Source organism: Mastigoproctus giganteus, chromosome 4, assembly GCF_048544385.1.
Source record: "Mastigoproctus giganteus isolate SK-2022 chromosome 4, ASM4854438v1, whole genome shotgun sequence".
Classification (NCBI taxonomy): Eukaryota; Metazoa; Arthropoda; class Arachnida; order Uropygi; family Thelyphonidae; genus Mastigoproctus; species Mastigoproctus giganteus.
This window is the reverse complement of record NC_143578.1, coordinates 87,756,969-87,784,843: the sequence shown is the minus strand read 5'-3', so window position 1 is coordinate 87,784,843 and position 27,875 is coordinate 87,756,969.

The window sequence follows — 27,875 nt, the reverse complement described above, 5'->3', positions numbered from 1 at the left end:
AAACATATATATTTAATATACAGCCACTAACCGGCTTACGTAATACTCGACTTTACATAAGTTTTTGCTGGCCGGTGCAAAATTAAAATAATCATGGAAACATATTTTGCATCCTGTAGGAATAAATGGAGGTATCATGAAAATATCATAACGTGAACCCAATAACACATTGTTTTTTTTTTTTTTTTTTTTTTTTTTGGTAATTCGTTCCAAGACCTCAGAAGTTGAAATTTTTACTATATAACTAAGCTATTTATCTCTCTAAAAGTCATTTTTATAATGGAAATTGCACTACACTTTCATTGTTATCATATGTTCCATTATAAGAATCAGTTTTGAACGCCTTTGTGATATTTTTCTAAAACACATTTCTGGAGGTCACTACTGTAAAACAATTTGTACTTTCTGGTTATATTGGGCTTTTCTGTTAGTGGTGCAATCTATTATAAATGGGTAGTAAACTCAATCTTATTGCATTTGCGTTAATACTGATCACTTGAATTCTGTGGGTTTTTACATTACAGTATATGATGAAATGGGTTCCCCTTCACTGAAGTCTTCAATCATATAAAAAACATAAATAAATTTTCAGAATCTTCTCATCATTCCTATTTACTTATGGCAATGGTGAAGGGAAAGGGCTCAATGGGAAGTGCAAGTGCTGGTAGTGCTAGGAAACGAAACAAAATTGATTTAGAATGAAGATGATTAATTAAGAAGTACAAAGTAGGACAAAGTTTGTCATCCACTGCACGGAATTAGGTCTTGCTGCTTCAACAGTGAATACTATTTTAAGAGACAGTGTGCATATTAAAGAACATGTTAAAGGATCAATGCATTTAAGGTCAACGGTAATCACAAAGGAACATCCAGGTGCTATATTGAGGATGGAAAAGCTATTAATAATATGGATGGAAAATCAGATTCAGAAGTGAGTGCCCCTGAGTCTAATGACCATTCAAGCAAAAGCATCAAGTATTTATGAAGATATTAAGGATAAGTAAGGCGAATCCCAAGCCAAGTTCATGGCAAGAAACGGGTGGTTCAATAGGTTCGAGCATCGTGATGGTTTCCAAAACATTAAAGTATGCGAAGTTGCCAGTGCCAATTCCACAGTTACAGAGAAATTTTGTGATGTGTTGGAAAAAACCCCTTCTAAATCTCCACAGCTCTCAACTTCCACAGAGGCGTGCTTATCAGCTGGAGAGCATCATCTGGAAATGATGCTCGAATGGTAAAACTTGCTGACGTTATGCCTGTCTCTTCTCTCTTTTTGTAATTTTGAAATTTTGTAATTTTGTACACTTTTGTAATTTTTCCTGCGCACGAGATAAAAAAATTGAATAAATAATTCTATTTACATGTTTGTCAAACATTTCTTTTTTGCTTCAATCAAATTTGCGAGTGCTGCATAAACATTTAGGGAAATTCCGACTTACGTAGAATTCTGAGGAATGCAACCTTTACGTAAGTCAGGGAGTGGCTGTACACTCTCCAGTCAAAACATTGTGACCACTCCTGTGTTTTAGCAATCAGCTGTTTCTCCCCGCCTGATGGTAAATGTGATATTACAGGTTTGTGGCAATCAGTCTATATGAGGTACTTGATCAGCATGGGCAAGGGACAAGATCTGATGGACTTTATATTGGTATTTTTGGAGAGAGAAGGGGATGCAATTATTGAAATCAATGCTCTTGGTCTGATTATTTTATTAGCGGTGGCCCTTCTCAGCCAAGGAAAATAATAGATTCAATAGTTCAAGAAGTAATGCAAGATCAGCTTGACAGGAAAGCAGACAGGAAATATTGTCTGACCAATCTGATTAGTTGGCACGGTTAGGTCTCATTAGGCAGTTACTGTTTAAAGAAATTAGATCTGAAAAATAACTTTGATCTCATATACTTAGATATCTATAAAGCTTTTGATATTGTTCCACATGATAACTCCTATACAAATTGGAGCAATGAAATATTAATTGTTGTTATGTAACTAATGCTTACTGCTATGAATAAATAGATGGTTCAATGGCAGAAGACAGAGAATTAAGGGCCACGTTAAGGTTCACCGCTTGTGTTGTCTGATAATGTCTGATCAGTGGGAATTTTAAATTTCCAGATTCTATTAAAACTTATTTGACAGCTCCCTCAATAGGTTTTTATGGGCAAATTTTATGGACAAATATGAGTGGATCCCAAAGGGTTCAGTGTTGTGCCCCCTACTGTTTTTCATTTTTTATTAACAATATTGATATAGGCATATGATGTTTAATGTCTAAGTTTGTTATAATACAAAGGTGGATAAAGTGATTAAAGACAATTATCGGGGTATACTTTATTCAAAAAAATTAGATTGATAATTTTTTTGAAGCAACGTTGACCTGTAATTAACAAGTACAGGTCAAGGTTGAAAAAAAGTAGCGAGCTAGGGCTAAATTTGAAAGTTTCTACAAATTTAGGCAATTTGTCATGAACAATGGCAATTTAGGTTTTACATTGATGGATGCAATTTACTCCATCTGGGAAATACCGGAATAACATCCATTTCAGTAGTAAGATACTTAAAACAGTTGATAAGGAAAAAAACCTTATCAACTCCAACATGCAATTCTCTGAGGAGTGCAAAAAGGCTGCTAGAACAGCTTATGGAATTCTCTCAATGATATAACAAAATTTTTCCAGCAGGGACAAAGAAGTGATTATCCCATTATATAAATTAGGCTGCATCTTGAGTACTGCATACAGGTTTGCATTCCTCATTTTAAGAAGAATATAAATCGGTCGGATGGCTACAGAAGAAAGCAGCATTAGTCTGTTACAAAAGGTACCAAATACAGAACTCAAGTCTTTCTTATTCAAGAAAAGATTTAGTTTTATAGCTTTCAAAAGTTCTGTGACTTTTTTTTTTAAATTCTCTAAACTAAGCATCTATAAGGAGGCCTGACTCAATTTTTAGACTTTAAATGTGCTGAATAGCATCCTTTCTCCAAAGGAACATAAATATAAATTGGAAAAGGAAGTTACAGAGATTGTTCAGCTAGAGTGTATTAGTATTGGCTACATAGTGCAAGGAACCAGCCAAAAAATAAATAAATACATACAAAAATATATAAAATAAATAGTAAAAATTAATAACTAAATCTATAAAGCCTAAAAAAGAAAATAAACCTATATTTGCCATATGACATGGGAAACTATCCAGCACTGACCTTTCAATATTTCCCCAAGCTATCAGCCTCAACTACTGGAAGTCAGTAATTGATTTTTTGAATTAATTTCCACCTAGTTTTGCAGAAGTGGGTAGTCTGAATACTTTAAAGAAGGAGGAGGAGGATTGGTCAAATTACTAAAAGGGTAAACAAAGTAGGGAATTTTTTTATGACTAATGCTTTATAAACTTGCTTCCTTACATCTTTGCTATTACTAATACTAGTACTAAAATGTTTGGATTCATTAGATGACTACTTTCAATATCAACATGATAGGAGGCTAAAAGAGAAAGCAATATTCTTGATCTGATTATCAGCAATGCTTGTTATAGTATTTTACAATTGTTATAAATTACTATTTATACTTATTATAAAATACTACAACAATTGTTATAGTATTTTATAAAAAGTGTTCTGAAGAATACTATATTATGATATGGCTTCTCATATCATATAAAGAAATTGCTTTCTACTCCTTACAGCTTCCAATCAATTTATCAATTAAATTTATTAACCTTATTAATTTTCATTGTTAATTAATTACATCATATTTAAACAGAAATCATGTCCCAGACCACAGCACCAAAGTAATGTGAAAAAAAGCAGCGAGAGTTCAGTGGCTCAGGGGAGAACCGAAGGGGCGATTCTGCAGTGCATCATAGCCTTAAAAAATGTGCAAGTTTTATGAAATGTCTGCGAACCTATCTAGCCAAGGAGGATGCAGAGAGTGTCAAAACATTAGGTGCCAACTCAAGGTTCTGATGGGCATCTATGAGAATTTGAAGAGTAGGGTAGATGCCCTCGAAGGAATTGAAATGGGAGGCCCATCAAGCTCTCAGCTGCCCAACGGCGCCTCCGTAGCCAGATGGGCAGGAGCAGCAGTGTGTAGTACATCTTGATTAGACCGGGGTTTGAGCCCGTGACCACCAAATACGGAGGATGTGGAAAGGTCAGGGAATGACCACCGCATATCCCAGGAGCAATATGGCCTTAGTTGCTAATGCTCCTAAAAACCAAATAACAAACAGCTGCCCAACTAAATGCCAGAGCTTACTCGGGCATCACGCACCACAGCGTCAATCTTCAAGACAGATTGTGCTGGTCCCACAGGAGCTAGTTCTTGTCGGTGACTCTATTGTCAGAGAGATTGGAAATATATTGTGCAAAAAGGATAGGTGGAATAGGACCGGGGTATGTCTGCAAGGAGCAAAAGGTGATCACGTTGTAGAACAGATATCATCTTTTAAGGGAACAAAAGGTGATATTGTTGTACATGTTAGCACTAATGACCTTAAGAGTAAGAGATCTGCATATTTAATTATCAAGTACAGGTCAATGTTGAAAAAAGTAACGAGCTAGGCTTGAATTTGAAAGTGTCCGTAATTCTACCAAGACACGATAGGAGGGAGTATATGATGATAGCCTTGTCAATCAATTCAGCCCTAGACAGATTCTGCAAAGCTCATGGGTCAGAATTTTTCTCAGCATGGTCTGTGCTTGTTAACAGGAGAAACTGTTTCAACAGGGATGAGATACACTTAAATAAAAAGGGTGCAAAAATATTTGCGGGTGCTATCGAGGTAGTTGGGTCAGAAAACTGCTAGCTTCACGGGGGGGGGGATTCACAGACTAATTGATTAACAGTGGCCCCAAGCAGATGTTAAAGTGAATCTTGCAATGCTTCTATTGCAATGAAGCAAGTTGCTGGGTATTTCAAGGAGAGCTGGGAGTCACCATAGAACTGATAACTACATGGATTGTGTTAGGGTAACTAAGAGTAAGAACAGATGCATGTATACTTGCATGTACAACAATATTAGGAGTATAGTAAATAAATTTGATGAATTCAAATTGCTGGTGAAGACATCAGAGGCGGATATTGTTTGGATATCAGAGACATGGTGTCACACAGAGATACGGAATTCAGAATTGGAATTTGGGGAGTACAATGTGTACAGAAAGGACAGACAGGATTGAAGGGACAGGATTGAGTGATGCTGCTAGTAGGAAACACCTAAAATCTAAGGAAGTGCATCCAGTTAATATGGGTGGACAGTGAAGCGTTGAGTCAGTTTGTGACATAAGCACTGGGAAAGAAAAGTTGAGAGCAGGAGTGTGTTATAGAACTCTGATGATGACAACGAACAACTGTACAGAGAAATAGAGAAGGCCAGTAAATCAGATTTGTCTTATAACAGGAGATTTTAACTTCCCCGATATAAACTAGAACTTGGTCACTCGAACATTAGCAAGACCTTTGTGGATTTATTAGAAGATTGTTTTCTACAACAGCATGTTTGAGAGGCAACGAGAGGGAGTAATACCCTTGATCTGATTATCAGCAGTGATTATTCATGCATCAAGAATCTTCAGATAAAGAGACCACAAGGTGGCAGTGATCACAGTGTACAGATGTGGGATTTACTCAAAGACTGACTCGACACTGCACTGTCCAGCGTTGTCGACTGGCTTCACTTCCTTGGATTTTATGTGTTTCTTAACAACACATAAAATCCAAGGAAGTGAAGCCAGTCGACAATGCTGGACAGTGCAGTGTTGAGTCAGTTTGGTGTGACATAAGCATTGGGAGATCAAAATTGAGAGTAGGAGTGTACTATAGGCTAATGACTCTGATGAGTATAATAAGAAACTGTACAGGGAAATAGAGTGGACCAGTAAATCAGAGAGTCTTATAATGGGGGATTTTTAATTTCCCAGATTTTGACTGGAATTGGGGGTTGGTCACTCACACACTACCAAGGCTTTTGTGAATTTATTGGAAGATTGTTTTCTAAAGCAGCATGTCCAGGAGGCAACTAGAGGGAGCAATACTCTTGATCTGATTATCAGTAGTAATACTTCATGCATTAAGAATCTACAGATAACAGAACCACTAGGTAGCAGTGATCACAGTGTGCTGAACTGGGATTTACTGAAAGAGTTAACTACCATCAGGGGTAGAGGGAAGGGTTTTTGCTTTTGAAAAGGCGACTACGATGGCCTGAGACAGCATTTAAATTCTATACAGTGGGACCAACTGATGATGTTACCAACAGCAAAATCAAAATGAGAAGCATCAAAGAATTTATCTTGGAAGCTACTAGGCTTTACATACCAACTAAGAAATATTGTTCAAGGTTTAGGCCTAAATGGATGTCCGATGAACTAATGAGACATATGGCAAAGAAGAAAAATGCATGGGATACATATATATTAATGGGTGACATGGAAGCCTATGATAGATATAAGCTGGTCTGTAACCAAGTCACAAAGGATATTAGGCAGGCAAAGGCAAATTATGAGAAATTCTTGGCAAAGGATGCAAAGAAAAACAGCAAAGAATCCTTTACCTATGTAAACTCTAGAAGGAAAGGGATGTATCAGATTGGTCCATTGGATATTGATGGTTCAACTGTTGATGATCCTGCACAGATGGCTAAGAAACTAAATGAGTATTTTGCATCAACATTCATACGAGGAGTTATTCAGGAAGGAGAATGCCAGAGGTGAAGTAAACCCTGCAGTGAGCTAGATGATTTTGTAATAACCGAGAGGAAAGTGGAGGAGAAATTGTTGAGGATAAACATAAAAAAGGGTGGATGGGATCTATCCAGTTATATTAAAGGAGGCAGCAAAGGAAGTAAGCAAACCCTTAGCCATAATTAATTATCTCATTATTATGAGAGCTTCTTTGGACTCAGGAGAGGTACCCATAGACTGGAGATGTGCAAATGTGACCCCGATTCACAAAGGAAGATCTAAGGCTGACACAAGTAATTATAGACCTGCGAGTTTAACTTCTGTTCCAGGAAAATTAATGGAGACACTGTTGAAGAAGCACTGCAGGATCATCTAGACAAGACTTCAGTTATAGCTCGGACACAGCATGGTTTTGTTAAGGAAAGTCTTGCCTGGCCAATTTGATTGGATACTATGAGGCAGTCACAAAAGAACTGGATGCAGGGAATAACTTTGATATTATATATTTGGATCTTAGAAAGGCTTTTGATTCTGTTGCACATGGAAAACTGCTGCAGAAATTGGAGAAGTGTGGCATTGGAGGCAAATTTCTGCTATGGATAAAGGGATGGTTGAGGGGGAGAAGACAGAGAGTGGTAATCAATGGACACTGCTCATCGTGGACTAATGTTATTAGTGGAGTCCCTCGGGGTTCAGTGTTGGGTCTATTGTTGTTTTCTGTATTTATAAATGATATTGATGATGGTATATCAAGCTTAATGTCCAAGTCTGCAGACGATACAAAGGTTGGCAGGGTTGTTAAGGACACTACTGACAGTATGCTGCTGCAACAGGATCTGGAAAGGTTGAGCAGATGGGCTGAGAGGTGGCAAATGAAGTTTAACATTGACAAATGTAAAGTATTACATATGGGAAACAGTAACCCCAGAGCAAAGTATCAACTCTGTGGTACTACACTGACAGTGGTAGAGAATGAAAAGGACCTGGGGGTAATTGTGTAGGCAGATATGAAGTTTTCTGCACAGTGCAGACGGGCTGCAAGAGTAGCTCATGGTGTCTTTGTCAATGATATTATTCTAGTAGGTATAAGGAGGTGATTATTCCCTTGTATAAGGCAATGGTCAGGTCACACCTAGAGTACTGTATACAGGTCTGGAGGCCTCATTTCAAGAAGGATGTAGAGCTGCTGGAACGAGTATAGAGAATGGCAACAAGATTAGTGAATGGAACAAAGGGTTGCTCTTAAGAAGAAAGGTTTAAGTTTTGCAAATTACAGTGTCTGGAGACCAGGCACCAGGGAGGTGATCTGATAGAGGTGTATAAAGCCTTGAATGGTTTGAGCATGCTCAATGCTGATGGGATTCTTCCTCTTGCTCAGAATAATCACCTGAGAGGGCATAAATTCAAATTGAGAAAAGACAGATGTAGGACAGATGTGCAGAAATTTGCCTTTAGCCAGCAGGTAGTTGGCTGGTGGAACAGACTTCCATCCCTTGTCGTGGAAGTTGATAGCCTAAATAAATTTAAGACTCAGCTGGACAGGTATTTCGAACAAACGGAGGGGTGAAATGGGAGTGGTTTTTTTTTTTTCTTTTTTTTTGGCTGAGCTGCATAATATGCCTCTACTAATACTAATGTTAATGTAACAACCATCAGGGGTAAGGGAAGGGTTTTTGCATTCTCATGGACGACTACAGTGGTCTGAGAGATTTCTTTAATTCTATACAGTGGGACCAACTGATTATGTTAGCATCAGCAAATTCTAAATGAGAAGTATTCAAGGAATTAATCTTGGGAACTATTAGGCTTTTCATACCAACTAAGAAATACTGTTCAAAGTTTAGATCTAAATGGATGTCAGATGAACTAATGAGACTTGTTGTTGTTCTTGTTATTTGGTTTTTAGGAGCATTAGCAACTAAGGCCATATTGCTCTGGGAATATGCGGTGGTCATTCCCTGACCTTTCCGCATCCTCCGTATTTGGTGGTGATGGGCTCGAACCCCGGTCTAATCAAGAAGTGTGTGCTATGCACTGCTGCTCCTTCCCACCTGACTACGGAGGTGCCTATGAGACTTGTGGCAGAGAAGGAAAATGCATGAGACGCATATAAATTATCAGGAGACACAGATGCATATGGCAGATAAAAGATAATCTGTAATCAAGTCACAAAGGATGTTAGGCAAGCAAAGACAGATTTAAAGAAATCTTTGACAAAAGGATGCAAAGAAAAACAGTAAAGATTTCTTTACTTACGTAAGTGCTAGAAGGAAGGGGACGAATCAAATTGGTCCACTATCGATGGTTTAATTGTTGAGGATTCTGCTCAAGTAGCTGATAAACTGAATGAGCCCTTTCCATCTACATTCACAGATGTGCAATTCTATTAGGAAGTGGAGGCCAGAAGCCTATCAAACTCAAAAGGGGAGTTAAATGATTTTGTAATAACTGAGAGTAAAGTGGAGGAGAAATTGCTAAAGTTAAACATAAGGAAGGCACCTGTGGTGGATATGATTTATCTAGTTATATTAAAGGAGGCAGTAAAGTAAGCAGGCCATTAGTCATGAGTAGGAGGGCATCCATGGACTCAGGAAAGGTCCCCACAGACTGAAGATATGCAAATGTAATGCCAATTCACAAAGGGGGATTGAAAGGTGACACGAGTAATTGCAGACCTGTTACTTTAACTTCTGTTAAGAGAAAAATAATGGAGCCACTGGTTAAAGAAGCTTTGTAGGATCATCTAGAGAAGACTGCAATTATAGTTCAGACACAGCATGGGTTTGTTAAGAAGAAGCCTTGTCTGACCAATTTGATTGGACACTACAGTGTGGTCACAAAAGAACTGGATGCAAAAACTAATTTTGATATCATATACTTGGATTTCAGGAAAGCTTTTGATACTGTTGCAAATGGAAGACTACTGTACAAGTTGGAGCAGTATGGCATTAAGGGGAAGCTGCTACAATGGATAAAAGGATGGTTGAGTGGGAAAAGACAGAGAGTGGTAATCAATGGACACTGCTCTTCGTGGGGTAATGTTATTAGTGGAGTTCCCCAGGGTTCTGTGTTGGGTCCATTGTTTTCTGTATTTATCAATGATATTGGTGAAGGTATATCAGGCTTAATGTCCAAGTTTACAGATGATACGAAGGTTGGTAGGGATGATAATGACAGTAAGAATGGTACACTACTGCTACAGGATCTAGAAACATTGAGCAGATGGGCTGAGAGGTGGCAAGTAAAGTTTAACATTGACAAATTCAAAATACTCTATATGGGTAGCAGTAACCAAAGAGTAACATACTAATTGTGCGGTACTACATTCAGGTAGTGGAAAATAAAAGGATAGTTGTGAGGATAGTTGTGCACTCAGATATGAAGTTTTCTGAACAGTCCAGACAGTCTGCAAGAGTAGTGTGGTCTTGTCAATGATGTATAGGAATTTTGCTGGCCAGAAAGAGGAGGTGATTATCCCCTTGTATAAGGCAATGGTCAGACGACACCATGCATGCTGCATACAGGTTTGGAGGCCTCATTTTAGGAAAGATGTTGAGCTACTACAACAAATACAGAGAAGGGCAATGAAATTAGTGAGTGGAACAAAGGGTTGTTGTTACCAAGAAAGATTTAAGTTCTGAAAATTGCAGCCTCTGGAAACAAAGCACCTGCAGGAAGGTGATCTGATTGAGGTGTATAAGGCCTTGAATGGTTTCAGCAAGCTCAATGCTGATGGGATTCTTCCTAGTGCTTAGATTCTGCGGCTAAGGTAAAGAAAGCTAATACGAGAATGATGAGAAACATTGGATAACTTACGTGGAAAATTTGTCCAGTGTCGGAAAACTAGTTTCCCGACACCTGACTCTAGCCCTGCTTGCTCGGTAAACAGACGGTGGGTGTTATCGGTCTAGAGCCGAAATGGAGAAGGATATATTGATTGACATGGAGGTGTGGCAAACAATAAAATGATTGGTGGTGGGTGCAACAGATGGCGAGCTACTGTGTAGTCATCGGTTGGCATTATAATGTGTATTTATGAGTAAAGAACGGTGCATAATTTTCTAATGAACGGTAAACAGGTAATAGTAACGATGAATCTTTTAAAGATGGAAGAAATTTTTAAGGAAAATAAAACGTTGGTTGATTTTTTGTTGAAAACTAAATTAATAAAAGTTTTGTTCTGTTCATTTTTATGTTCTTCATTATGTTTTTTTCTCATTATTAAAAGCAGATTTTTGGAGTTCATGAGTGTTTTCACTATACTGTTGATTTAGGTTTGGTTACGAAATAATAGGTTTGGTTATGAAAAAAGGAAAAGGTTTCTTTAGTTTTTGTTATATTTCGTAACCTGACCTTAAATGGTAGGTTAGGAAATAATAGAAACACTTTCCTTATATTTATTAACCTAATCTTAAACGTTATGTTAGGAAATAATATAAGAAAAGAAAGAAAGATTCTATATATATATATACAGTGAATAGCTGTTGAGGTGTTGATTGACGTTATGATACGTGTGTCTTTCCACACGAGTGCCTTTAAAAATAAAAGTGCCTTTAAAATAAAAATACAGTAATAAAAAAATAATATTTTGTTAATAAACAATTTATGTGCTAGTCCACATGATTCTAAAGAAAAAAGGTTATGTTACCCCCTCCATTTTGGGACGGGTTCAAGCTCCCATGGGATTCAAGTGGAGGTAATCTGACCTTTTTTTCACCATTATGAAAAGCGTTCATTAGTGCTTCTGAGTGCTACTAAAATGATACTAACCCAATTTTATTGTGTGTTGTGTTCGTGCACCAATCAGCACATCGTTTGCCACGCCTACCTGTCAATCAATATATCGTTCTTGACTTTGCTCCAGACCGATAACATCTACCATCTATTTACCGAGTGAGCAGCGCTAGAGCGCCATATCAGGAAACTAATTTTCAGTATAAGTTATCCGACATTTCTCGTGTTGGCTTTCTTTACTTTCACCAATTCTGCACCTGAGGGAGCATAAATTCAAATTAAGGAAAGAAAGTTGTAGAACAGAACAGATGTGTGGAAATATGCCTTTCACCAGAGGCTGTTTGATTTCCAGAACAAGCTTCCATCAGTGTTAGGTGGGTCAGAAAACTACTAGCTTCAGGGGGATACTGGAATAATAGATTAACAGTTGCTGCTGGCAGATGTGTAAGTGACTCTTGCACTGCTTCTATTGAAATGAGCAGCAGCCTGGAAAACAAGGTGCAGGGGATTCCAGAGACTGCTGGGAGTCATAGTAAATAAGTAAATACATGGGCTGTGTTAGGGTAGCTAAGAATAGGAAGAGATGCATGTATACTTGAGTGTACACCAATAATAGGAGTTTTGTAAATAAATCTGATGAATTCCAGGTGTTGGTCAAAACATCAGAAAGATATTATTGGGATATCAGAGACATGGTGGCACACCATATAAGGAATGCAGAACTGGAATTTCAGGAGTACAATGTGTACAGAAAGGACAGACAGATTGAAGGGGAGCAGGAGTAATGATGCTAATTAGAAAACATCTAAAATCTAAGAAGGTGCATCCAGTTAATATGGGTGGACAGTGCAGCATTGAGTCAATTTGGTGTGACAAAAGCACTGTAAAAGAACAGTTGAGAGCAGGATTGTGTTATAGAACTCTGATGACGACGAACAACTGTACAGAGAAACAGAGTAGGCCAGTAAATCAGAGTGTCTTATAATAGGGGATTTTAACTTCCCAGATATAAACTAGAACTTGGAGCTCGGTCACTCACACACTAGCAAGACTTTTGTGGATTTATTGGAGAATTGTTTTCTACAGCAGCATGTTTGAGAGGCAACGAGAGGAACTACTACTCTTCATCTGATTATCAGCAGTGATTATTCATGCATTAAGAATCTGCAGATAAAGAAACCACTAGGTGGCAATGATCACAGTGTGCTAAGTGAGATTTACTCAAAGATGTAACTACCATCAGGGTTAAAGGGAAGGGTTTTGCTTTCTTAAGGTGACTACGGAAGTCTGAGACAGTATTTCAATTCTGTACGGTGGGACCAACTTATAATGTTACCAACAGCAAATTCTAAATGGGAAGTATTCAAAGAATTAATCTTGGAAGCTAACAGGCTTTTCATACCACAGGTGACACTAAGAAATATTGTTCAATATTTAAAAAATAAAAAATAATAATGAAAAAAATAAAAATGCATGGGATACATATAAATTAACAGGTGACACAGAAGTCTATGATAGATATATAAGCTGGACTGTAACCAAGTCACAAAGGAGGTTAGGCAGGCAAAGGCAGATTACGAGAAACTTTGGCAAAGAAAAACAGCAAAGAGTTCTTTACTTATGTATACTCTAGAAAGAAGGGGATGAATCAGATTGATCCACTTGATATCGATTATTCAACTGTTGATGATCCTGCTCAGGTAGCTAACAAACTAAATGAATATTTTGCATCTACATTCACACATTAGGAGTTATTCAGGGAGGGGAATGTAAGAAGTGTATTAAACTATGGCAGTAAGCTAGGTGATCTTGAAATAAATAAGAGTAAAGTGGAGGAGAAATTGCTGAAGATAAACATAAGAAAGACACCTGGAGTGGAATCTATCCAGTTATATTAAAGGAGATACCAAAGGAAGTAAGCAAACCCTTAGCCATAATAATGAGAGCTTTCTTGAATACAGGGGAGGAACCCCTAGACTGGAGATGTGTCAATGTGAACCCAATGCACAAAGGAGGGTCAAAGCGTGACACGATAATTTCAGACCTATTATTTTAACTTCTGTTCCAGGAAAATTAACTGAGGCACTGGTTAAAGAAGCATTGCAAGATCATGTACACAAGACTTCAGTTATGTCTCGGATACAGCATGCGTTTGTTAAGGGGAAGTTCTGTCTGACCAATTCGATTGGATATTGGATATTATGATATTAAAATTATTCTTTGCATCCAGTAGCAAAACAACTGGATGCAAAGAATAATTTTAATATCATATATTTGGATCTTAGAAAGGCTTGTGATATTTGTTGCTCATGGAAGACTGCTGAACAAATTGGAGCAGTGTGGCATTTGAGGCAAATTGCAGCTATAAATAAAGGGATTGTTGAGTGGGAGAAGACATAGGGTGGTAATAAATAGACACTGCTCTTCGTAGACTAATGTTATTTGTGGAGTCCCTCAGATTTCAGTATCAGGTCCATTGTTGTTTATGGTATTTATTAATAATATTGATAAGATTCTTGCACTTATTAATAAGATCCTTGCATTGCTTCTATTGGAATGAGCAGAAGCCTGAAAAACAACATGCAGGATATTTCAGAGCCTGCTGGGAGTCATTGCTGTACAAGTAAACACATGGGTTGTGTTAGGGTAGCTAAGAACAGAAATAGGTGCATATATACTTGCGTGTACACCAATGCTAGGAGTTTAGTAAATAAATTTGATGAATTTGAGGTATTGCTCAAAACATCAAAGGCAGATATTGTTGGGATATCAGAGACATGGTGTCACACAGATATAAGGAATGCAGAACTGGAATTTAGGGGGTACAACGTCTACAGAAAGGTTAGACTGGATAGGAAGGGAGGAGGGGGTTATGCAATTAGTTAAGAAATACATAAAATCCAAGGAAGTGAAGCCAGTGGACATCGCTGGACAGTGCAGTGTCGAGTCAGTTTGGTGTGACATAAGCACTGGGAGATCAAAATTGAGAGTAGGAGTGTGCTATAGGCCTAATGACTCTGATGAGTACAATAAGAAACTGTACAGGGAAATAGAGTGGGCCAGTAAATCAGAGAATCTTATAATGGGAGATTTTAATTTCCCAGATATTGACTGGAATTTGGGGGCTGGTCACTCACACACTAGCAAGGCTTTTGTGGATTTATTGGATGACTGTTTTCTACATCAGCATGTTCAGGAGGCAACTAGAGGGAAGAATACTCTTGATTTGATTATCAGCAGTGATTCTTCATGCATTAAGAATCTGCAGATAAATGAACCACTAGGTGGCAGTGATCACAGTGTGCTGAAGTGGGATTTACTCAAAGAGGTAACTACCATTAGGGGTAAAGGGAAGGGTTATTGCTTTCGTAAAGGCGACTACGATGGACTGAGACAGTATTTAAATTGTATACAGTGGGACCAACTGATGACGTTCCCAACAGCAAATGCAAAGTGGGAAGCATTCAAAGAACTTATCTTGGAAGCTCCTAGGCTATACATATCAACTAAGAAATATTGTTCAAGGTTTAGACCTAAATGGATGTCAGATGAACTGATGAGGCATATGGCAGAGAAGAAACATGCATGGGATACACACAAATTAACACATGACACAGAAGCCTATGATAGATACAAGTTGATCTGTAACCAAGTTACAAAGGAGGTTAGGCAGGCGAAGGCAGATTACGAGAAATCTTTGGCAAGGGATGCAAAGAAAAACAGCAAAGAGTTCTTTACTTATGTAAACTCTAGAAGGAAGGGGATGAATCAGATTGGTCCACTTGATATCGATGGGTCAACTGTTGATGATCCTGCTCAGGTAGCTAACAAACTAAATGAATATTTTGCATCGACATTCACACATAAGGAGTTATTTAGCGAGGGGAAAGCCAGAGGTGTATTCAACTCTGCTAGAGAATCTTGTAATAACTGAGAGTAAAGTGGAGGAGAAATTGTTGAAGATAAACACAAGAAAGGCACCCGGACTGGATGGGATCTATCCAGTTATATTAAAGGAGGCAGCAAAGGAAGTAAGCAAACCCTTAGCCATAATTATGAGAGCTTCCTTGGACTCAGGGGAGGTACCCACAGACTGGAGATGTGCAAATGTCACCCCAATTCACAAAGGAGGATCAAAGGTTGACACAAGTAATTATAGACCTGTTAGTTTAACTTCTGTTCCAGGAAAATTAATGGAGGCACTAGTTAAAGAAGCACTGCAGGATCATTTAGACAAGACTTCAGCTATAGCTCGGACACAGCATGGTTTTGTTAAGGGGAAGTCTTGCCTGACCAATTTGATTGGATACTATGATGTAGTCACAAAGGAACTGGATGCAGGGAATAACTTTGATATTATATACTTGGATCTTAGAAAGGCTTTTGATACTGTTGCACATGGAAGACTGCTGCACAAATTGGAGCAGTGTGGCATTGGAGGCAAATTGCTGCTGTGGATAAAGGGGTGGTTGAGGGGGAGAAGACAGAGAGTGGTAATGAATGGACACTGATCGTCGTGGACTAATGTTATTAGTGGAGTCCCTCAAAGCTCAGTGATGGGTCCATTATTGTTTTCTGTATTCATAAATGATATTGATGAGGGTATATCAAGCTTAATGTCGAAGTTTGCAGACGATACAAAGGTAGGCAGGGTTGTCAAGGACACTACTGACACTATGCTGCTGCAACAGGATCTGGAAAGGTTGAGCAGATGGGCTGAGAGGTGGCAAATGAAGTTTAACATTGACAAATGTAAAGTACTACACATGGGAAACAGCAACCCCAGAGCAACGTATCAACTCTGTGGTACTACACTGACAGTGGTAGAGAATTAAAGGGACCTGGGGGTGGTTGTGCAGGCAGATATGAAGTTCTTTGAGCAGTGCAGACGGGCTGCAAGAGTAGCTCATGGTGTATTGTCAATGATATATAGGAATTTTTCTAGCAGGGATAAGGAGGTGATTATTCCCTTGTATAAGGCAATGGTCAGGCCACACCTGGAGTACTGTATACAGGTCTGGAGGCCTCATTTCAAGAAGGATGTAGAGCTGCTGGAACGAGTACAGAGAAGGGCAACAAGATTAGTGAATGGAACAAAGGGGTGCTCTTACGAAGAAAGGCTTAAGTTTTGCAAATTACAGTGTCTGGAGACTAGGCACCAGCGAGGTGATCTGATAGAGGTGTATAAAGCCTTGAATGGTTTGAGCATGCTCAATGCTGATGGGATTCTTCCTCTCGCTCAGAATAATCACCTGAGAAGGGCATAAATTCAAATTGAAGAAAGACAGATGTAGGATAGACGTGCGGAAATTTGCCTTTAGCGAGCGGGTGGTTGGTTGGTTGGTGGAACAGACTTCCATCCCTTGTCGTGGAAGTTGATAGCCTAAATAAGTTTAAGGCTCAGCTGGACAGGTATTTTGAACGAACAGAGGGGTGAAGTGGAAGTGGTTTTTTTTTTTTTTTTTTTGGCTGATGCTGCATAAGCTTGCTTTCTTGCATCAAATGTCTTTATTAATGCTAATGAGATCATCTGATTGAGGTGTATAAGGCTTTGAATGGTTTGAGCAAGCTGAATGCTGATGGGATTCTTCCTCTTGCTCAGGCTAAGAACCTGAGGGGACACAGTTTCAAATTGAGGAATGATAGTTGTAGAATAGATATACAGAAATTTGCCTTTAGGCAGGGGGTAGTTGATTGCCGGAACAGGCTTCCATTTTTTGTTGTGGAAGCTAATAGCCTGAATAAATTTAAGGCTGAGCTGTACAGGCATTTGGAACGAATGGAGGGATGAAATGGGAGGGGTTTTTTTTTTTTTTTTTTTTGGCTGATGCTGCATAAGTTTGCTTTCTTGCATCATATGCCAAAAAATATATGATTTTCTGATATTTGTTAAAAATTTGAGAAAATTATTATTTTCCACTTTTGAAAATACCTAACTATTGATTAACTCTTTTCATATTTGTAAATTCTGCAATTCAGAAGTATAATTCATATGTTTTCTGCTTATTTGTTTGATATATCATACTTACTAGTAAATTAAACTCTCATTATTATATTCACCTTGAAGTGTCTCTTTTATTTTGTAATACTAAAAAATTATAAGAAATTTGTTTGTACCCCACATATTTCTTGAAAAGTATGATCTTCACTTAGGAAAGCATCTAAATATTGTCCTGTTTCTCCACTTGCAAGAGACTGGTAGCAATCAACTAAAAAAAAAATATATATATATATATAAATCTTGGATTCAAATACCAGACATTGTTTTGAATAAAAATGGGAACTGCAATGCCAAATTAAATTTGAATAAATTACATGAAACTAATATAATTAATAAATCAAAATTATATTCCTGTTATTATAATAACTATATTAGTACAGATGCTTCCTCCTCTAGCCATGTAAATTTAAGATACATGTTTCTGTACATATGTGAATTGTATTCATAGGGGTATTTTTTCAAAATAAAGCAGGAATTATAAATTAACAGTAATCTACACTCAATCCCCCTACATAATGTAATAGTATAACTGCACAAGCTATATTAAACATTATTAAGGAATTTCTAGACTTGCATAAACTAAACTGTACTCATTTAATGTACATACATTCACTTCATTTACTGTACACGTGCAAATAAAAACATCTGTAGCTGCAGAGATATTTTTAGAACTACATATTTTACACAGAAATGTGCATTAACCAGTAGCACATCAAATTGTAACAAAAAAGGTGGTGGTGCATAAGAAAGATGTCTAACTTTATTAGTATTAGTATTAGGCAAAGGCAACCGTCAGCTTTTGATGCACCGAACAAAAAAAAAAATAATAATAACTAAATAAAAACACAAAAAAGCAAATAAATGATAAAAATAAAAAAAACAAATAAATAATAAAAATAAAAACAAACGTATCTATAAAAAAAAAAAAAGTGCATAGAAAAGGCTAAAAAGTTTTAAATAAAAAAATGTTACAGAAAACATTTCTGCTTTTTGTTTTTTTAAATTATGCCTAGTATCTGCAGGTTTTGTTTAATAATGAACCTTTTACTGCACTGATCAAAAAAATAAAATAAATACCTAGGTAAAAATAAATAAAAATTTAAAATAAAAAAACAAATAAATAATAAAATAAAAATGAAAAGTGTATAGAAAAGCAAAAAATTTCAGAAAAAAAGTTTCTGGTTTTTTTCTAAATTATGTTCAGTATCTGTGAGTTTGCATTAGCATTAGTAGAGGCACATGATACAAGAAAGCAAGCTTATACAGCATTAGCAAAAAAAAAAAAAAAAAACCCTTCCATTTCACTGATCCATTCATTTCAAATGTTAGCGTTAGAATTAGCATTAGTTGAGGCATATGATGCACGAAAGCAAGCTTATACAGCATAAGCCAAAAAAAAATCCTTCCGACTTCTCCCATCCGATCACTCCAAATGTTTATCTAGTTCAGCCTTAAATTTATTTAAGGTATCAACTTCCACAACAACAACAGGTGGATGTCTGTTCCAGCAATTAACTACCCATTGGCTAAAGGCAAACTTCCACACATCTATTCTATAACTGTCTTTCTTCAATTTGAATCTATGCCCCCTCAGGTTCTTAGTCTGAGCAAGCAGAAGTATCCCGTCAGCAATGAGCCTTACCTCAATCAGATAATCTCACAGGTGCTGATCTCACTAGTCTCCAGATGCTGCAACTTGTAGAACTTAGGCCTTTCTTCATAAGTGCACCCTTTTGTTCCTCTCACCAATCTTGTTGCCCTTCTCTGTACTCATTCTAGCAACTCTACATCCTTCCTAAAATGAGGCCTCCAGACCTGTATACAGTACTCAAGGTGTGGCCTGACCACTGCCTTATACAAAGGGATAATCACCTCCTTGTCTCTGCTAGCAAAATTCCTATATATCATTGACAAAACTCCATAGTTACGAACCTGGTCTCCTTCTCTTCTTCACCAAAGAAAGCATTGCAATCTCCCATTACAATGATCATGCATCTATCACTCCCCAGTTCTTCTTCCATTATTTCCTTCACCTGTTCATATACCTAATCTACTTCATCCTCAGTATGGCTGCCTGTTGGTAAGTGTAGTATCCCCATAATATTCGCAGTAGTTTGTGTATTGGTTATGCCCAATGCAATACGTCATTGTTATATATATTGTAGCATGTTATTTCTAGAATGAAAGGCTGTAAATATCTTTGTTCAATTTTGGATAAATATAATTCTGATAAGATACTGCTTAAACTGAACCAATGGGTAACAAAAAATTTCTCTGTTATACTTTATTTTCAAAGGCTATGTAATTAGCTTTAACCAAAAATTTTACTGATTTGAATACAATGGCATCTGGGAATTTTGCTCTTAAAGAAGCTGATCATGAGAAAGCAAAGCCCATAAGATGTCCAAAGTATACAGTACATTAATATTTGTGTAAAATGAGATATCTAATAAAAATAAACAATTGGTGGTAGACAATTTCTATTTCTAATTATCAAACAAATATTTCTGTTTTTAATAGCAAAGTTGACCATGTTACCACAGATTTGAATCTCTGAGACCTTGGAATTGAAGTTGTGCATTAATTCCATAAACATGAGACAGCCATATCTTTTATCTGATTACTGGTCATGTGAACATGTGCAAAAAGCCTTCCCACACCATAAGGGTTACTTGAAGTCTTGCATGGTTACTTTTAAAGTTTAGCTTACCCTTGAACATGACTCATCGTTAAAAAACACTATCTAGCTAAGGGCTAGGTAATTTTGTGATTTTATTTGACTTGTATTTTGGCAGCTTGTTTGAAATTGGTTATATATTTCCATATCCTCAAATGAACAGCAGATGAGTGCTCTTTCATTGGTTTGAGCGTAAGTGTGGTTTATAGCTTGTTTTCTGATAAGTGCCTACTTATATTCAAAGTTATCTACTTCAAGGTATACTGGACCTCGTAGTCCTTTCATGTAAATGAACTTTGTGATATAATGAATGTTTTCTTTTATTCTATTTTGGCTCTGCCTCATTGCTCATGAGAAATTAACAGTATGCCAAATATTTTTTTTTTTTTGGTAGTTGTTGGCGCATAGGTTTTTGCAGTACTTTGATCCAAGCCCGAGGCGGGAATCAAACCCGCGACCTTTGGGTTGCCAAGCAGGCATTTAACCCACCTGGCTAGCCTGGTTGGCAGTATGCCAAATATATGTACAGTAATACCCCGAAGTTATGTGAAAGGTGGATCCGACAAAAATTGCTTGTCGAATTCGCATAAGTCAGGGTACAACTTTGCATATAAATACATATAAATTTTGTTTAATTGGGACCAAGGACTAACAAAAACACTAGTTTAGAAGAAAAATATTTAATAAAATTGCAGTTCTTTATACATATTAATACAAAATATGTATTAAAAAATAAATAAGTTACATAAAAGAGTTATTTCGATGTCGATGGCTTCATAAAATCTGACGACACAGAGCCTTCTTTTTTTCATGCAGAATTTCTTCGTAGCAAGCTAATATTTTTTTTATTCCTTGCTTTGTAGCTATAATGTGTTCTTCGTTGGAGTCTATGTTTTCTAAAGTTTTTAAGCCCTTTTCAATTGAGCTGAGACCTTCTGTCAAGCTTACAACTGTCATGTGCTTTTCTGGTGGAACTGGGTCTGAAGTGTCGGATACTTCAGTGACGTTTTGCTCATGCATCTCTATGAGCTCATTCATTGTCAGCTCCTGACTATGTGAATCCAACAGCTCGTTGACATCATCACCCTTGACTTCCAAATCTAATTGCCTGGCAAGATTAACAACTTCTATCACATGAGCGACATGATCAGTTTCTGGCATTGTTTTCGTCTCATTTTTGAAAAAAAATGGACAAAGTTTCTTCCAGACACCATTCATTGTTTTTTTTGTGAATTTCATCCCAAGATTCTTCAATGATTCTTACAGCATCTAAAACATTGAATTGTTTCCAAAAGTCTTTAACAGATATCTCACTATTTTGTCTCATAGCTTCATTCAGACGTGCAAACGAATGCCTCGTGTAGTAAGCCTTGAATGTTTTGATGACTACCTGGTCCATTGGTTGAAGCAAGCTGGTTTTGTTTGGAGGCAAAAACACAACTTTCACACGTGGGTCGAAATTAATTAGGGTGGCAGGAGGGTGACCGTCAATAAGGGTGCATTGTCAATAAGAAGCATCACTTTAAATGGAATCTGTTTAGACTTGCAATAACGTTCGACTTCGAGTAAGGAGTGGTGAACAAACCAGTCCTCAAAAACGGAAGTTGTCACACAAGCTTTATGATTTGACTTCCAAATCACTGGTAAGCTAATTTTAGATATATTTTTTAAAACTCTTGGGTTTTCGGAGCAATAAATTAAGAGAGGTTTTAACTTGCAGTCACCAGCTGCATTCATGCCAACCATCACTGTCAATCGGTCTTTGGAAACCTTAAAGCCTGGAAAGTTTTTTCTTCACGCGCGATAAAAGTTCTTTTAGGCATCTTCTTCCAGAACAGGCCAGTCTCATCCATGTTAAATACGGTTTCACTGCTATAGTCACCTTCTTCTATCATAGCTTTGAGTGTCTCAGGAAAAGAAGACGCAGCTTCTTTATTGACACTTGCCACTTCTCCACTCTCTGCGATACTGTACCAGTTACAGCGAGTTTTAAATCAGTTGAACCAACCGTTACTAGCTACAAAGTTTTCATCTTTGCCCACCTACCCAGCTTCTTCTTTCAACCTCTCAAAAATCAGCTTAGTTTGATAGCACACAGTGTTCTGATCGACTGGACAATTCTTCACTTTTACTTGATTATCACACCATAATTTCAGCATTGTTTCCATCTCAGCAATAATACCATGACGTTTACAAATTATGCTTCAGTTCAAGGATTGAGCATTTTTCACCGCTTCGAGAATTTTTTCTTTATCTTTTATGATTGTTCTTACTGTGGATTCCGGTAGCTCAAACGTCTTTGCCAATTCACAAATTTTCATTCTGCTATCAAAATCCTTGATAATGTTAAGTTTACATTCCAAAGATATTGTTTTCCTTTTCTTACTAGGTGCAGGAGAATCAGATTTACATCATTTGAACGAAAGTTTTTTTAAGGGTTTAGAAAACGTATAACAAAACAATCTTAACTTTCATTGATCGCAGAATCGTAATTGTGCACGTAGAGTTTGTGCGAAACACGTCCAATGCATATCACAGCAAGAGAAACACTGAGGGTCATTTTTCATATGCCATCGATATACAGCAAGACCAACGCAATCCATTTCTCACATGAAAACAATGTACTTTCCGACAAAAGTTGAGCACGAATTCGAACGCACACATAAATATGACAGTTGGAAAACAAATTCTTGTATATGTGTGCAGCTCATGCGGCAGCAAAGTTTAATTTTGTTCATCTTTCGCACTCACTCTCCGCTGTCACACCGTATATCGATAGCATATAAAAAATTACCTTGAAGATAATGGGCGGCAGTGTTGCCAAACGAAAAAATCAAGAACCGCGTAAGTCGGGGTATTACTGTATTATAAAAAGTTTCACCCAGTTCTTGGATTGTCTGATCAGGGTGAGAATTACAATCTGGTTATTGCTTTAAGGGAAGCCACTGTCATAAAGGATGACAATAATTGTTGAACGAACAATATTAGGGTAAAGACAGAAAAACATTAAAAAATGGTAAAAAGATAAAAGGTAACAATAATAAAATAAAGTAAAATAAAATAAAAATATACAGGTGTAATAAACTGTTTCCTTCTTTTTGTCTCAGCTCTCATTATATTCCCTTTAATTTATAACATTGACATGAACTGAGACAGCAAAATGTTTCACCTTATTTATGGAGATGAAATATTAAATAATTATTATAAAAATGAAATCAAAATATAATCTCTTTCATTCATTGAGAGAAGCATGTACCATCTTACTTATAAAATTTGTCAATTAATAATGGTGCCCTCTTAAGCAAGGTAGTAATTGGATATTTTAGTATGTCACAGAAAGAATTATACATTAAAAAAAAGGTGCCTCGGTAGCCAGGTGGGCAGGAGCGGCAGTGCGCAGCACACACTTCTTGATTAGACCGGGGTTCAAGCCTGTGACCACCAAATATGAAGGATGCGGAAAGGTCAGGGAATGACCACCGCATATCCCCAGAGCAATATGGCCTTAGTTGCTAATGCTCCTAAAAACCAAATAACGACAACATTAAAAAAAATAATACTCCTCCTGGGATTCCATTAGTATCTATACAAACTTCATGTTTTATTTCAGGTCTCAGAGTCTTGGAGCTACTGAACTGCCACCATCCCCCTTCCACACACATTATTATTACAGATATGTGAATTTTCCATTTGTAACACAAACGTTTTAGTGCAAAAAAGTTAATAATTTGTATTATATCTTCTAGTCAGAATTTAGAAAACTTAAAAAAATGAAATACCATATGTATTCACAAGTGTTTCAAGCTCTTCATAATAGCCTTTCAATCCTTCTTTGAGCACTTCTTCAGCCTGTTTAATTATATAATCATTCAAGACCACAGGAATAGTAGACTGACTGTCATCTTCTTCAAGCCAGACTTGAAGGGTTGGAATGTCTCCCAATACATGATTCATCTAATTAAAACAAAAAAATTAAGCAAATAATAATAAAAAAATATATATATTTCAATATTACTGAAATATTTACCAATTCTTAGAATAAAACCAATTTTTTCATCTAAAGGTTGTACTGTTAATTTTTAATGCATATTAAAAACAATTTCAAAACAAAATGTTGTACAGTAGATAAAATAAACACACTACCCTGCATTGGAAGGACATAATTATATTGATCAACAAGCACTTATATGATGTTACACTTCCCTACCAAATGAAAAGGACCCCCAATCATTTTTTTCATTGCATATGACTGAATAACGTCATGTAAGTTTTTGCTGATCTGTTTAAATTTTTATGTAGTGCTGCTGATGAGGAAACTGAAGGGCTCTGAAATGTTTCACTTATGTAAATTTTTAAAGGTCTCAAATCTTGTCCTTTTAATGCAGTGTAGTGCGTGGGTGTTTATGTTATATATTGTTAGCATTAGCATTAGCATTAGTAGAGGCATTTGATGCAAGAAAGCAAGCTTATGCAGCATCAGCCAAAAAAAAAAAAAAAAAAAAAAAAGTAACATAAATAAATAAAAATAACCACTTCCACTTCACCCCTCTGTTCGTTCGAAATACCTGTCCAGCTGAGCCTTAAACTTATTTAGGCTATCAACTTCCACGACAAGGGATGGAAGTCTGTTCCACCCACCAACCACCCGCTGGCTAAAGGCAAATTTCCGCACATCTATCCTACATCTGTCTTTCCTCAATTTGAATTTATGCCCTCTCAGGTGATTTTTCTGAGCTAGAGGAAGAATCCCATCAGCATTGAGCATGCTCAAACCATTCAAGGCTTTGTACACCTCTATCAGATCACCCCGCTGGTGCCTAGTTTCCAGACACTGTAATTTGCAAAACTTAAGCCTTTCTTCGTAAGAGAACCCCTTTGTCCCATTCACCAATCTAGTTGCCCTTCTCTGTACTCGTTCCAGCAGCTCTACATCCTTCCTGAAATGAGGCCTCCAGGCCTGTATACAGTACTCTAGGTGTGGCCTGACCATTGCCTTATACAAGGGAATAATCACCTCCTTATCCCTGCTAGAAAAATTCCTATATATCATTGACAATACACCATGAGCTACTCTTGCAGCTCGTCTGCACTGCTCAGAGAACTTCATATCTGCCTGCACCACCACCCCCAGGTCCCTTTCATTCTCTACCACTGTCAGTGTAGTACCACAGAGTTGATACGTTGCTCTGGGGTTGCTGTTTCCCATATGTAGTACTTTACATTTGTCAATGTTAAACTTCATTTGCCACCTCGAAGCCCATCTGCTCAACCTTTCCAAATCCTGTTGCAGCAGCATAGTGTCAGTAGTGTCCTTGACAACCCTGCCAACCTTCGTATCGTCTGCAAACTTGGACATTAAGCCTGATATACCATCATCAATATCATTTATAAATACAGAAAACAATAAAGGCCCCAATACTGAACCCTGAGGGACTCCACTAATAACATTAGTCCACGATGAGCAGTGTCCATTGATTACCACTCTCTGTCTTCTCCCCCTCAACCACCCCTTTATCCATAGCAGCAACTTGCCTCCAATGCCACACTGCTCCAATTTGTGCAGCAGTCTTCCATGTGCAACAGTATCAAAAGCCTTTCTAAGATCCAAGTATATAATATCAAAGTTATTCCCTGCATCCAGTTCTTTTGTGACTGCATCATAGTATCCAATCAAATTGGTCAGGCAAGACTTCCCCTTAACAAAACCATGCTGTGTCCTAGCTATAACTGAAGTCTTGTCTAGATGATCCTGCAGTGCTTCTTTCACCAGTGCCTCCATTAATTTTCCGGGAACAGAAGTTAAACTCACAGGTCTATAATTACTTGTGTCAGCCTTTGATCCCCCTTTGTGAATTGGGGTCACATTTGCACATCTCCAGTCAATGGGTACCTCCCCTGAGTCCAAGGAAGCTCTCATAATTATGGCTAAGGGTTTGCTTACCTCCTTTGCTGCCTCCTTTAATATAACTGGATAGATCCCATCCACCCCAGGTGCCTTTCTTGTGTTTATCTTCAACAATTTCTCCTCCACTTTGCTCTCAGTTATTACAAGATTCTCTAGCTTACTGCTAGAGTTGAATACACCTCTGGCATTCCCCTCGCTGAATAACTCCTCATGTGTGAATGTCGATGCAAAATATTCATTTAGTTTGTTAGCTACCCGAGCAGGGTCATCAACAGTTGACCCATCGATCTCAAGTGGACCAATCTGATTCATCCCCTTCCTTCTGGAGTTTACATAAGTAAAGAACTCTTTGCTGTTTTTCTTCGCATCCCTTGCCAAGGATCTCTCGTAATCTGCCTTCGCCTGCCTAACCTCCTTTGTAACTTGGTTACAGATCAACTTGTATCTATCATAGGCATCCGTGTCACGTGTTAATTTGTATGTATCCCATGCATTTTTCTTCTCTGCCATATGCCTCATTAGTTCATCTGACAACCATTTAGGCCTAAACCTTGAACAATATTTCTTAGTTGGTATGTAAAGCCTAGTAGCTTCCACATACTTGTTCATACTTCAATTATTAACAATGGCATTTCAACTTTTTCATTTGAGCTACATTGTTTAGCAATTACATTAATTAAACTAATGTAACTTTTTGGCAATGAAACTTAACACAACAAAGGTATTATTGGCTGTTTATCTGTGTATATAATTTTTTGCTCTGGAGAGATTGTGCAAGGCTCAAGAGGTAGAATTTTCCTCAGCCTAGTTCTGTGCTTGTTAACAGGAGAGACTGCTTCTACAGGGATGGGATAGACTTAAATAGAAAGGGTGCAAGAATATTTGCTGATGCTATTGAGGCAGAGTTACATGAGTAGGAAAACTGATAGCTTGGGGGGGGATACACAGACTAATAGATTAACAGTAGCCGCTAGCAGAGGTAAAAGTGATTCTTGCACTATTTCTATTGAAATGCAATTGAGCAGCAGCCTGGAAAGCAAGGCAATGGGGATTTCCAGAACTGCTGGGAGTCATAGTGGAACAAGTAAATACATGGGCTGTGTTGGGGTAACTAAGAATAGAAACAGGTGCATGTATACTTGCATGTACACCAATGCTAGGAGTATAGTTAATAAATTTGATAAGCTTGAAATGCTAGTCAAGACATCAAAGGCAGATATTGTTGAGATATCAGAGACATGGTGTCATACAGAACATAAGCAGTGCAGAACTGGAATTTAAGGAGTACAATGTGTACAGAAAGGATAAACAGTACTGTAAAGGAGGAGGGGTTATGCTGTTAGTTAAGAAACACATAAAATTTAAGGAAGTGCATCCAATTGATGTTGGTGGATAATGCAATGTTGAGTCTGTTTGGTATCACATAAGCACAGTGAAAAGAAAAATGAGAATAGGTGTGTGTTATAGGCCAAATGTATCTGATAAGTACAATGAGCAATTCTGCAGAGAAAGAGAGTGGGCCAGTAAATCAGAGTGTCTTATATAATGGGGGATTTTAATTTCCCATAGATTGACTGGAATTTGTGAGTTGGTCACTCACACACTAGCAAGGCTTATTGTGGATTTATTGGATGATTGTTTTCTAAAGCAGCATGTTCGGGAGGCAACTAGAGGGAGTAATACTCTTGATCTGATAATCAGTAGTGATTCTTCATGCATCAAGAATCTGCAGATAAAGAAACCACTAGGTGGCAGTGATCACAGTGTGCTGAAGTGGAATTTATTCAAAGAGATAACTACCATCAAGGGTAAATTGAAGGGTTTTTGCTTTCATAAAGGTGATTACAGTGGTCTAAGACAGTATGTAAATTCT